Source organism: Cebus imitator, unplaced genomic scaffold, assembly GCF_001604975.1.
Source record: "Cebus imitator isolate Cc_AM_T3 unplaced genomic scaffold, Cebus_imitator-1.0 Scaffold38, whole genome shotgun sequence".
Taxonomy (NCBI): Eukaryota; Metazoa; Chordata; class Mammalia; order Primates; family Cebidae; genus Cebus; species Cebus imitator.
The window spans coordinates 4891990-4902978 of record NW_016107353.1 but is presented as its reverse complement, the minus strand read 5'-3'; positions in this window follow the sequence as shown (position 1 = coordinate 4902978).

Below are 10989 nucleotides of genomic sequence, written 5' to 3'. Positions count from 1 at the left end.
CTGCTCTCTTGTCAGTTTGCTGAGAATGGACAGGGACTTTCCAGGTTCATCCATGTCCCTACAAAGGACACAAACTCATCGTTTTTGATGGCTGCATAATATTCCATGGTGTATATGCTATGCACATTTTCACCTGGTGAGCTGTCATGGAACACAGTTGGAAGGAGAGGCACTGGCTTGTGCCACGTCTCTGGCATTTGAAAGGTAGAGTGGAAATAGCAATAGCAGGGGTTGTAAAATTGGGTGACTGAGTAACACCTCCTAGCTGAAAATGAAGGCACAAGGCAATCAATCACAATGCAAATAAAAGGGTGAAAGCCAGAAGGCCAGCCTGTTAGTATTGAAAGAAACTCTTATCTTAGGAAGTTGAGGGTTAATTATGCTAAGGACCAGGCTCAGGATCTAACCTTAAAAGAACAGCAGGACTTCAACAAAGGATAAATTCTTAGCCCTTCCAAGTCTCCTACTAAAACTCAGGGGCCTTATGTACATTATTATTTACTATATTCACCATACTGTGCAATATATTTCAAATAACCTTATTCCTACTGTCTATTCGATGGATAATTGGCCCATTTTCCCTTGTTATAAGATAGTGTCTCTTCTCCATGCTTATATGCTATGCAGAGGATCAAATTAAGCAGATACCATATAAGGCCATAATTGCCTTCCTCAAGATCTGTCCCCCACCTCACCACCAGTCATCAGGTCAATAGATGGTGCAAATCTCAGTGTGAACTGACTGAGAAAGTGCTGGGCCTGCTGAAAGAGGAGAGAAATTAAACCCAGAAGCCATTGATCTAGATAGCATGTGTTGCCAGGAGCTGGGAGATTATCCCTGGGCATGATCCTGAGGAACTGGGAGAGTATGCCTGGGAATGGATCCTAAAGCCAGATAAAGCGGAGTTTATCGGCATGGGGACAATCTCCCATAGCACAGCATTTAACAGCTTGCCAAGTGCCATGGAGTCAGTTCTAATATGATGCTTAAGAAAAATGATGGTCATCAACATTAAATGAGACAGAGATGCCAGAACTGCCATGGCAAAGTAAGTTGGAAGAAATCACAGGGTCAGAGCAGTAGACACGTTAGAACTATCTATTTTATCAGGCCATAGACCCCCCAGCTATTTTCTTCATGAGAACCCTGAGGGTGTACTATTTAACAAGCTAACATGGAATGCACCTGTGACAGGAACCAACATCACTGCAAAACTCAGCAGTGGCTGGCCCTCTGTAGGCTGCATCTTATGGTAGGATGGGCTATTACCAAATTTGGCTGCCCAATAGCAATGGGGATAACAGATTCCAGAGCAGCAGGGCTTATGGCACTTACTTGATCTTCAGCAGCAAGGTGGGTGAAAAATCCTGTTTTGGACAGCAGAGTCAGGACTGACATGATATAAGATATGTGCCTAGGATGCAAAACCTAAGGAGGCACTTGTTCTCAGGGTTGTGCAAGTGCTGACTCTGCACTTGTATGACACTGTGAGTGAGTGCCTCCTTAAGAGTGAGGCATTTAGGGACAAGGTAGGACTGTAGCCTGGGAGGGTGAGGTTGTCCTGACCTACAGGAGCCTTTGAAGAAGTCAGAAGAATGTGGTGTTCCTAAAGGCAAGGGCCAGCCAACCCAGAGATTGCTTAATGTAAAAAGAGATCAGGAATGAACAATCCGAAGACTGAGGCTGGCCACTCCAATAGAAAGGCATGATCTCTTGCCTTTTACCTTGCTGATTGACTTTTTCATTTTTTTACAATTTCCTCAGCAGTAAATGAGAACAGGTCCATATGAGGAAGCACTGTGCAACCACACAGTAGGTATATATAGCAGTAATTCTATAGTCTTTCTGCAATGGGACCTTCAGTAATGATTTAAGTAATTAGTCATAGTGCTTTTTAGAAATTTGTTGGATTTCAGCTACCTGTGGTACCTGGGAACAGAAAGTATGATAGTTAAAGTAGGAGCTACAGGGGCCAGACAATGTCCATCATGTCTATCTCACAGTGATCCACTGTGACACACCTGGTGGTCATTTCCATGGTTCCCAAATGTATAGCAGCTTGTAGGACACTCACATTAGTTCCCTGACTTTTAGAATAAAAGCCATTAAGGTAGGAAACCCCATGCAGAAAATCTGCAAATAATATCACTTCATGATGAAACACAGAATGTTTAGGAACAGCAAGGATGTCTACCCTCATCATTCTTATTCAGCAATATATTTATTAGAATATATAGCCTGTGCAATAAAGCAAGAAAATAAACAAAAGCATACAGTTTGGAAAAGTAGAAATGAAACTTTATTTGCAAACAACATGATCATTTATGTAGTACATCCCAAAGAATTTATGAGGCAAAGGTACCAGAACTGCCATGGCAAATTAAGTCAGAAGAAATCACAGGGTCAGAGAAGTAGACATGTTAGAACTATCTATTTATAAAACTTATGAGAGAATTTAATAAGGCCACAGATACATGATCGATATACAAAAGTCAATTATATTTCTATACACTTGCAATGAACAATTGGAACTTGAAATTTAAAAAGCACTTCCATCTTAAGGGCAATATACTGGGTGAAATAAAATTTCAAAAGGTCACATGCTGTATGATTCCATTTGTAGAACATTGTCAAAAGGACAAAATGACAGAGAGGGAGAACAGATTACTAATTGCTGGAGTTAGGAATGGTGGGCCAGGGGAGAGGGGACAGTGTGATTTTAAAGTAGTAGCCAAGGGGGAGTCTTTGTGGTGATGAGATAATTCTGCACTTTGATTGCTGTGGTGGTTACATGACTCTACGCATGTGATAAAATGGCGTAGAACCATATGCACATGTTAAACCAATGTCAATTCCCTAGTTTTGATATCATATTATAGTTTCATAAGATATAACCAAAGAGTGGAAACTGGGTGAAGGTTACATGGTATTTCTCTATATTATCTTGATATGTATATGGGATTTCTCTTTATATTATTTTTATAACTTTCTGTGAATTCATAATTATTTTTAAAAGTTTTTAAAAGGACATATATTAAAGCTTTATGTGGTGCACAGCAGATGAAAACTCCAAAACATTCATGAAAAAAATCAGAGAAAATAGAGTAATATGCCATGTTTATGGATTGATATACAACATTATTAAGATGTCACTTGTCTCCAGATTGATCTACAGAGTCAAAGCATTCTAATCCAAATCCCAGTAGACATTTTTATAGAAATTGACAAGCTATTTCTGAAATGTACACGGATATGCCGAGGACCTAGAATAACCAAAACATTTCACACACACACAAGAAGTTGAAGAACTCATTCTGATTTAAAGATTTATGATAAAGCTGCAATGATCAAGATATTTTGAAATTGGCAAAGGAATGGACATACAGGCCAATGGAAAAAATAGACTAGAGAAATGCACCAGTGCATAAAAGGTTACTTGGTTAGAGACAAAATGCAATAGTATTTGGTAATTCCATAGAGAAAGGGTAGTCTTTTCAACAAATGATGTCAGAACACTTGGCTGTCCATATGAAGGAAAAAAGAATTTTTTTTTTTTTTTTTTTTGAGACAGAGTCTTACTCTGTCACCAGGCTGCAGTGCAGAGGCACGATCTTGGCTCATCGCAACCTCCGCTTCCCGGGTTCAAATGCTTCTCCTGCCTCAGTGTCCCAAGTAGCTAGGACTACAGGCACGCACCACCACACCCAGCTGATTTTGTATTTTTAGTAGAGACAGGTTTCATCATGTTGGCCAGGATGGTCTTGATCTCTTGACCTTGTGATCTGCCCACCTCGGCCTCCAAAAGGAGGCTAGGATAACAGACATGAGCCACCGCACCTGGCCGAAAAAAGAATCTTGACCCTATTTTTCACCACATACAAAAATTAATTCAAAATGGATCATAGACATAAATGTAAAACTAGACAATTTGGGGACCTCTAGTTTAAGAGAGATACTAATCATTCATTGCTCTGTGTATTCCAGGGTTTATCTTTGTTATAAACTTAGATCTCCAGTATACACATGGCTAGATCTCAATAGCTGAACATTTTGAGAAAATATAAATTCTGACTGATATTTTACTGTATTATCTCAGTTTTTATAGAGGATTGATATATTTAGCTTTTGAAGAACTTATCAACTGAAGTTGAAGGCATTATGTGTTATGTTATTCACTGTCCCTTGTAAAAATAGCTTATGCAATACATTTCCTTTCTATTTTCATAACAAGTATTTCTTCTGTAAGTAGAACTGATATGTTTATTTTTGCCAAACAATGTAAATACTTGATACATTATATTTTCTATTTTAGTTTGACTGAAAATAAACTCAATTACAATTACTGTATAAATTTAAACTTAGGGAAATTTGTCTCTCTTAACATGACTTTGATTTTCCATTTTTATTTTAGCACATTTAAGTTATACATATTGTTACAAACTAATATATTTTAAGCTTTTTGAAATTATTTTAATGTATTTTAAGCTTCTGCTGGGTACTGAGGAAAACATAAAAATAGAAAAATAAAATTAGGAAATTTTTTTCAATATAAATATGCATTATTGGTTATATATTAATATTTACAATGAGGGACAGTTTATCATATATTTAAACTTAAAAATATCAGTGTCTAGAAAATTGATAATTTGGTAAAAGTCATGTGAACCCAGGACTGGTAGTTATTCACAGGGCTATTTCTGGATTGGAAACCCCTATTATTTTTCTGAACCTTAATTTCCCACATTACAAAATGGCAGCTCAACCCATAGTTTCCATTCACATATAATATTCCATCTGAAAGTCTCCAGTTAAGCAGCTTCCTTTTTCCTAGGCTCTTTCTTTAAGCCTAGAGAGAGAATGAATTACATATTTATAGTTTGTTTCTCTATAGTCATAGAAGAATGTTTAGCAGCAGAAATTTTGTAATTGACCTTCTTCTGGACTGTATTAATACCAAGTGAGTATTTCATATAATTTCACATACTGTTTGCTCATGATATAATTATTGAGCACATCCTGCATACACACCTCTGAGGCAAATATGAAGATTGATTAAACTAGTCACAACAGAAGGAAAAACGTCACCTAAAACCAGTTGATGAATACAATGATAGAAATAGGAAAAATCGTTTCAAGAAAGAATGTAAATGCTTTCAACTTCGACATTGCAAAAGTATTGTTGCAGTAGAAACAGGGTGATAGGTGGAGGGAGAAGCAGAGTTCCACAAGAAAATAGAAGCAGTAATCTTTGTTGCATGGTAGAAATTCAAGTTAATAAATAAGCAGACAGGAGACTGGAGAGTCATTCTCTAGAGAAACTGGACGGCAACAGAAGAGATACGAGTAAACACTGATATTTGGGGATTCCTCTGGATTTGTTAGGGCATAGGTTAAGCTGCTGTAACAAACACACCCCAAGCACAGTGGCTAACCAGGCAGAAGTTTATCTCTCTTTCATATGACAGTCCAGAAATGGAAATGCATTCAGAACAGTCACCAGCTCTGACCTAGTTTGACAAGGTCATCCAGGGGCCAGGTGCTTTCCTCTTCGTTACTCTAGCATGCCCGGGCACAGTCCTCAGCATGGCAGAGGCTGACTCACCATCACTCTTGTCAACACTCCAGCCCACAACAGAGGGAAAGATGAAGTGGAAAACAAGTGTCTTCGTTTCTAAGAAAGCGACTAGGAAGTTGTACACATTGGGAAGTTACTCCAAGGGATCATCTAACAGAGCAGCAGGTGCCCTGCTGATATTTAAAGGGGTGAGGGTAGTTGTATTACTTAAACAAGTAGGAGAAATGGATACTGAGAAACAATCAGCAGTTTCTGCTGCAACTGCCAATGAGAACAAAATAGTTCACTGCCCAGTCTCACCATGTACATAGAACTTAAATAATCGGTGATATGGGTCTCACTCTTTAAAATGAATATATAATCTAGAACCTTCATCAACAGAAGTTTGCAGAGAGCAGAATATAATTTTCAAAGAAGCTATTATTAATATCCTCTGAGAAATATAAGTAGGCACTGTAATCATAAAAAACAGAATACATTTTTAAATGGAGTGTTTTTGAAAATGGTTAAAATATAAAATCAAGGAATGATCCTCAAAGAATGTGGGGAAGGGATGAGACAGAGATGATGTATAGGAAAAAGAGAGACAATTTAAGGAAATTTCTAGATTGATAAAAAGGATCAATATCTGGCCAGTAAGATTTCTCTAAAAATAAAAGAAAAATGTAAAGAAGAGAAAAAACTATACCAACAACATTTCTCAGAATAAAATATAAATTTTCTTACAGAAAAAACAAGGATAAAAGCATCCTACATGATCAAGAATTAAAATGGTTTCTGGTTTTCTACTATATTATTGGAAACTATAATAGAAAAAAAAGATATTCTTTAAAAGTTCTAAAAGAAAATGGTTTTTAACCCAATTTTCTACACTCAGCCAAATTATCAATCAAATGTGAGAATAAAGACAGTTTCAAATATGCAGGAGCTCAACATTTTACTTCCTGTGCATCATTTCTTAGATGGTTCCCAGAGGATGTGTTTCAGTACAAGGAAGGAGTAAGTCAAGAAAGAGGAGAACTTGAATTCAAGAAGAAAAGACAGGGCAAGCAGGTGAGCCTACAGACTTGGGAGCATCCATTGTATATTTCAGTGTGTAGCAGACCCTGTTAATGTCTCATTATCATCATTAGGGCCCTGCCACTTCAGCATACCCTGGACAACTTCCAACTTCCCTAAATCTGCTACATTTAGACCAGGCCCTTACCAGAGCCATTAACAACTACTCTGCCTTCTTATAGAGAAGGCCAGAAATACTAAGATATTAACACCTACCAGAAGCAGACCTCAGATTCTGAGTCATGAAAGCTATTATATCAATCAATTTTACAATTGTATTGGGGCAATGAAAAACACAATGCTCCAGAGATCTGGCAAAGAGAAGTGAAATATATGAGTAGGAGGAAAGTCGAAGACTAAGACAACGTGTCAACAGATACGACCACACAGAAAAGGCATCTGTAGAAGAAGCCATCTGTTCCCTGCCTTTGTGCCCTTGGCTTACTCTGGAGGTTGCTGTAGACAACCCATTAGGACCCACTGGCTACCCATGTCTCTCTGCCTAACCATGACCCCTGTCCTTGGAGCCTGCTCAACCAACCAACAGTGTGAATTCCTTGTGTCTGGAAGCCATCGCTGCTAGAACAAGACTTCGCCAGTGAGGGAAGAGAATAGGTAGAGAAATACCCATATCTTCATCCTGAGGAGAACAACTCAGAGTTGAGTGTTCCACCAGCTCTCAGCATGCTGGAGCCCCTCTTAGTAGTACAAGAACCTCCCCAACAATGTTCCCTCTTTAGCTTTCCTTCCTTTCCCATCTTACTGCCCACTCAGTGCTTTCTGGGACCCCCTTCCAAGGAAACCAGTTGCCCACAAATCCTTGTCTCAGGAGAACCAAAATAAATAACAGTAACAAAAGAAATTTCTAGCAGATGGAGCAGGCAATAGCTTTTAAGACCATAAATAGATACCTTCAATGTTAAGTGGCTTCCCTAACAGTTCAAGTCCCTCTGTTATAGCTAAGGTGCAATATAAGCCTGCCATATGCCATTGCCTCCATGGAATGTGTTTGGAGAAATTAAGTCAAAGAAACCAGTGTTCCGCATACAGTCCTATGCACAGAGAGAGAAGAGACAGCCAGAGGAGCTGAGATAAGAACGAAAAAGAGACTTCACAGGAAGCAAGAATCAGAAAAAGTGATGACTCGAAGGAATAGCCACCAGAGTAGCCAGAGATACGAATATTGTTACAGGGTTTCTCCTCATGTGTCGGACAGTTGCTCAAGCCATTTTAATATTAAGGAAAACTGGTTAAATCAGATAGAAGCCTTGCGAATATTACACTGCACATGTTGCACATTTTATATGTATATAAATGTATAGTATGTATACTACTTATCTTTTATATATACATATACATGTATAGTATGAATACTGTGTATCCTATGACATTGTATACATCCTACATAGTATATGTATACTACATGTAGCATATATACTATGATACTACAGGTATAATATATTCATAATCAAGGCACTTTATATATATTATATCATCCAATGATCACAATACTCCTAACAGATACTCCTTATCGTCTTCCCCACCTTTTAAAGAAAACATCTCCATGGAGAAGAACCTTGCTCCATGTTAAGCAGCTACTGAGTGACAGAAACAGTTTGGAACTGAGGCCTATTTTGCTCAAAAGTTCACATCCTCTATGGCTTCAGTCTATACTGGCTACTATTTAACAGCTGAGCTATTACTCTGCTTATTAATAATTGTTTTCTGTTTTGACAGTAGAGAGCATGTCTCAAGTATCTTTGTGTCTTTTTGACATGATATGTTCAAAATAAATGTTCACCTATGTACAAATCTAAGGCTCACAAATGAAATTTCCTAAGCCTCAGATCAAATGCATTATTAGGAAAAACCTTTTTATGAATTAGTCCAACAAACATTTATATGAATTCACCCCCATAAAACCGTTCAGGAGACATCAAGGCATATCCTTGCCTCTGTAAGGAAAATAAGTCATAACCACATGAATAGCAAAACCATAATACCAGTCACCTTCTGGTAATATCCAAAGACAAAGGAAGCAACAAGAAGGGTGTAAGAAAGAAGGAACGAGAGAGAACCAACACGGAAAAGGATAATATAACGTTTCTTGAAGGAGATTGAAAATATTACATATTTTGAAGTTTAAATTAAAATCTGCTTAAATGGGTGAGATGTGGGTAGGCATTTCATGTTTAGGCAAAGGCTTAGAGGCAGCATAAAGTTTTTATTGAAGGAAGAAAAAGAGGCAAACTTAGAAACCAGATTGTTAAAGATTTGGGCATAAGTTATACTGCAGGTAAAATAGGATTTTGAGGGAATGGAAAAAGAGGGGATAATGCAGAGAAACTCGGAGGCACCATGACAACTCTCTGTGACCTGTTAGACGTAGTCTACCTTCACTGCCTCAGAAACGAAGAGAAGACTTGGAAAGTCAAGATAATATGTGTAGGGGAAACAGTAAGAGGGCTGGAGTGAAGTAGGGCTTTGGAAAAATCACAAATTTAGCCATTTCAATTTCCAGAAGAGAAGAATAACCAAGGATAAAGGAATTCATTTACCTAACCTTAGAGTTTCCCTTAAAATATCCATTATTTTGATGTTTAAAAAAAAAAGACCTCTTCCAAAGGAAAATACTTTTAAATTCTCCTTAGAAAAAAACTCAGAAGTCACCTTGTGATATTAAGAGAGTTAAAGGATGGACATCATGGGCTCATTCTGGGTCACTGGAAATTACTCTTGACGTAAAAGACTACACTTGGGTACAGTGTACACTGCTCAGGTGATGGGTGCACCAAAATCTCAGAAATCACCACTAAAGAACTTACTCATGCAACCAACCACTGGTTCCCCAAAAACCTATTGAAATTAAAAAAAAAAAGAAATTAATCTTGACACATTATCTCAATGCTTTCATCAGGATGACGGAATGGCGTTGTGGGACTCCACATTCTATCTGATCGGCATAAAATCTTTCTGTCTTCTGAACTGGGAAAATCTCTGACAGCACATGAATATGAAACATGGACACCATAGAAATTTACATAACTGTTGGTGAAATATTTTCTTCTCTGTTGAGTGATTTTGAAATTCTATGCAAATGCGCTACTTTAGGTGTTCTGATAGATGGCATAAGGGATGTGTGTACAAAATTTTAAAATATTCTTAGGAAGGCTTTCTTTTAAAAAAGAAATCATATCAGAAGAAGAAAAATTACCTTTTATTAGCATTTTTTAAATTTATAAATTTAAACAGTTACATCTGCATTTATAATCAGCACTACACTAGTGGGATCTACGGGTTCTCAGAGACTCTTTCAGTGCTCTTGGTAAAGGATAATTATTCCCTAAACTACAATACAATACATTACACCCTATATAATGTTTTCAGTTTACACAATGCTTTATAATTTTACTTTAGTAAATGCACTCATTATTTGTAACAACAAGAAATTTTTCTTTCTAAATGACAAAAATCTTCTACTCAATTATTAATGCAATAGAAAGAAATCAACCCTTTAGAAGATCTAATTTTTAATTATTTAGCAGTATCCATTCACACATAATACATTAATATAAAAATTAAAAGTCTTTTATTAGATCAGCTCCTCAAGAATTTACATAATATTTTGCATTCCAAGCAATTAAATATTATATCAAAAAAACTAAAACTATTTAAATATATTTCTTTTAAAATACATATATATATTTTATTACATTTTAGGTTTTGGGGTACACATGAAGAACACGCAAGATAGTTGCATAGGTACATACATGGCAATGTGGTTTGCTGCATTCCCCCCCATCACCTATATCTGGCATTTCTCCCCATGCCATCCCTCTCCAACTCCCCACCTTCCGCTGTCCCTTCCCTAGTTTTCCCCTGACAGACCCCAGTGTGTGATGCTTCCCTCCCTGTGTCCATGTGTTCTCATTATTCAACACCTGCCTAGGAGTGAGAACATGCGGTGTTTGATTTTCTGTTCTTCTGTCAGTTTGCTGAGAATGTTGGTTTCCAGGTTCGTCAATGTCCCTACAAAGAACACGAGCTCATCGTTTTCAATGGCTGCATAATATTCCATGGTGTATATGTGCCACATTTTCCCTGTCCAGTCTATCATCAATGGGCATTTGGGTTGGTTCCAAGTCTTTGCTATTGCAAACAGTGCTGAAATGAACATGCATGTGCATATGTCCTTATAATAGAAAGCTTTATAATCATTTGGATATATACCCAGTAATGGGATTGCTGGGTCAAATGGAATTTCTATTTCCAGATCCTTGAGAAATCGCCACACTGTCTTCCACAATGGTTGAACTAATTTACACTCCCACCAACAGTGTAAAAGTGTTCCTAT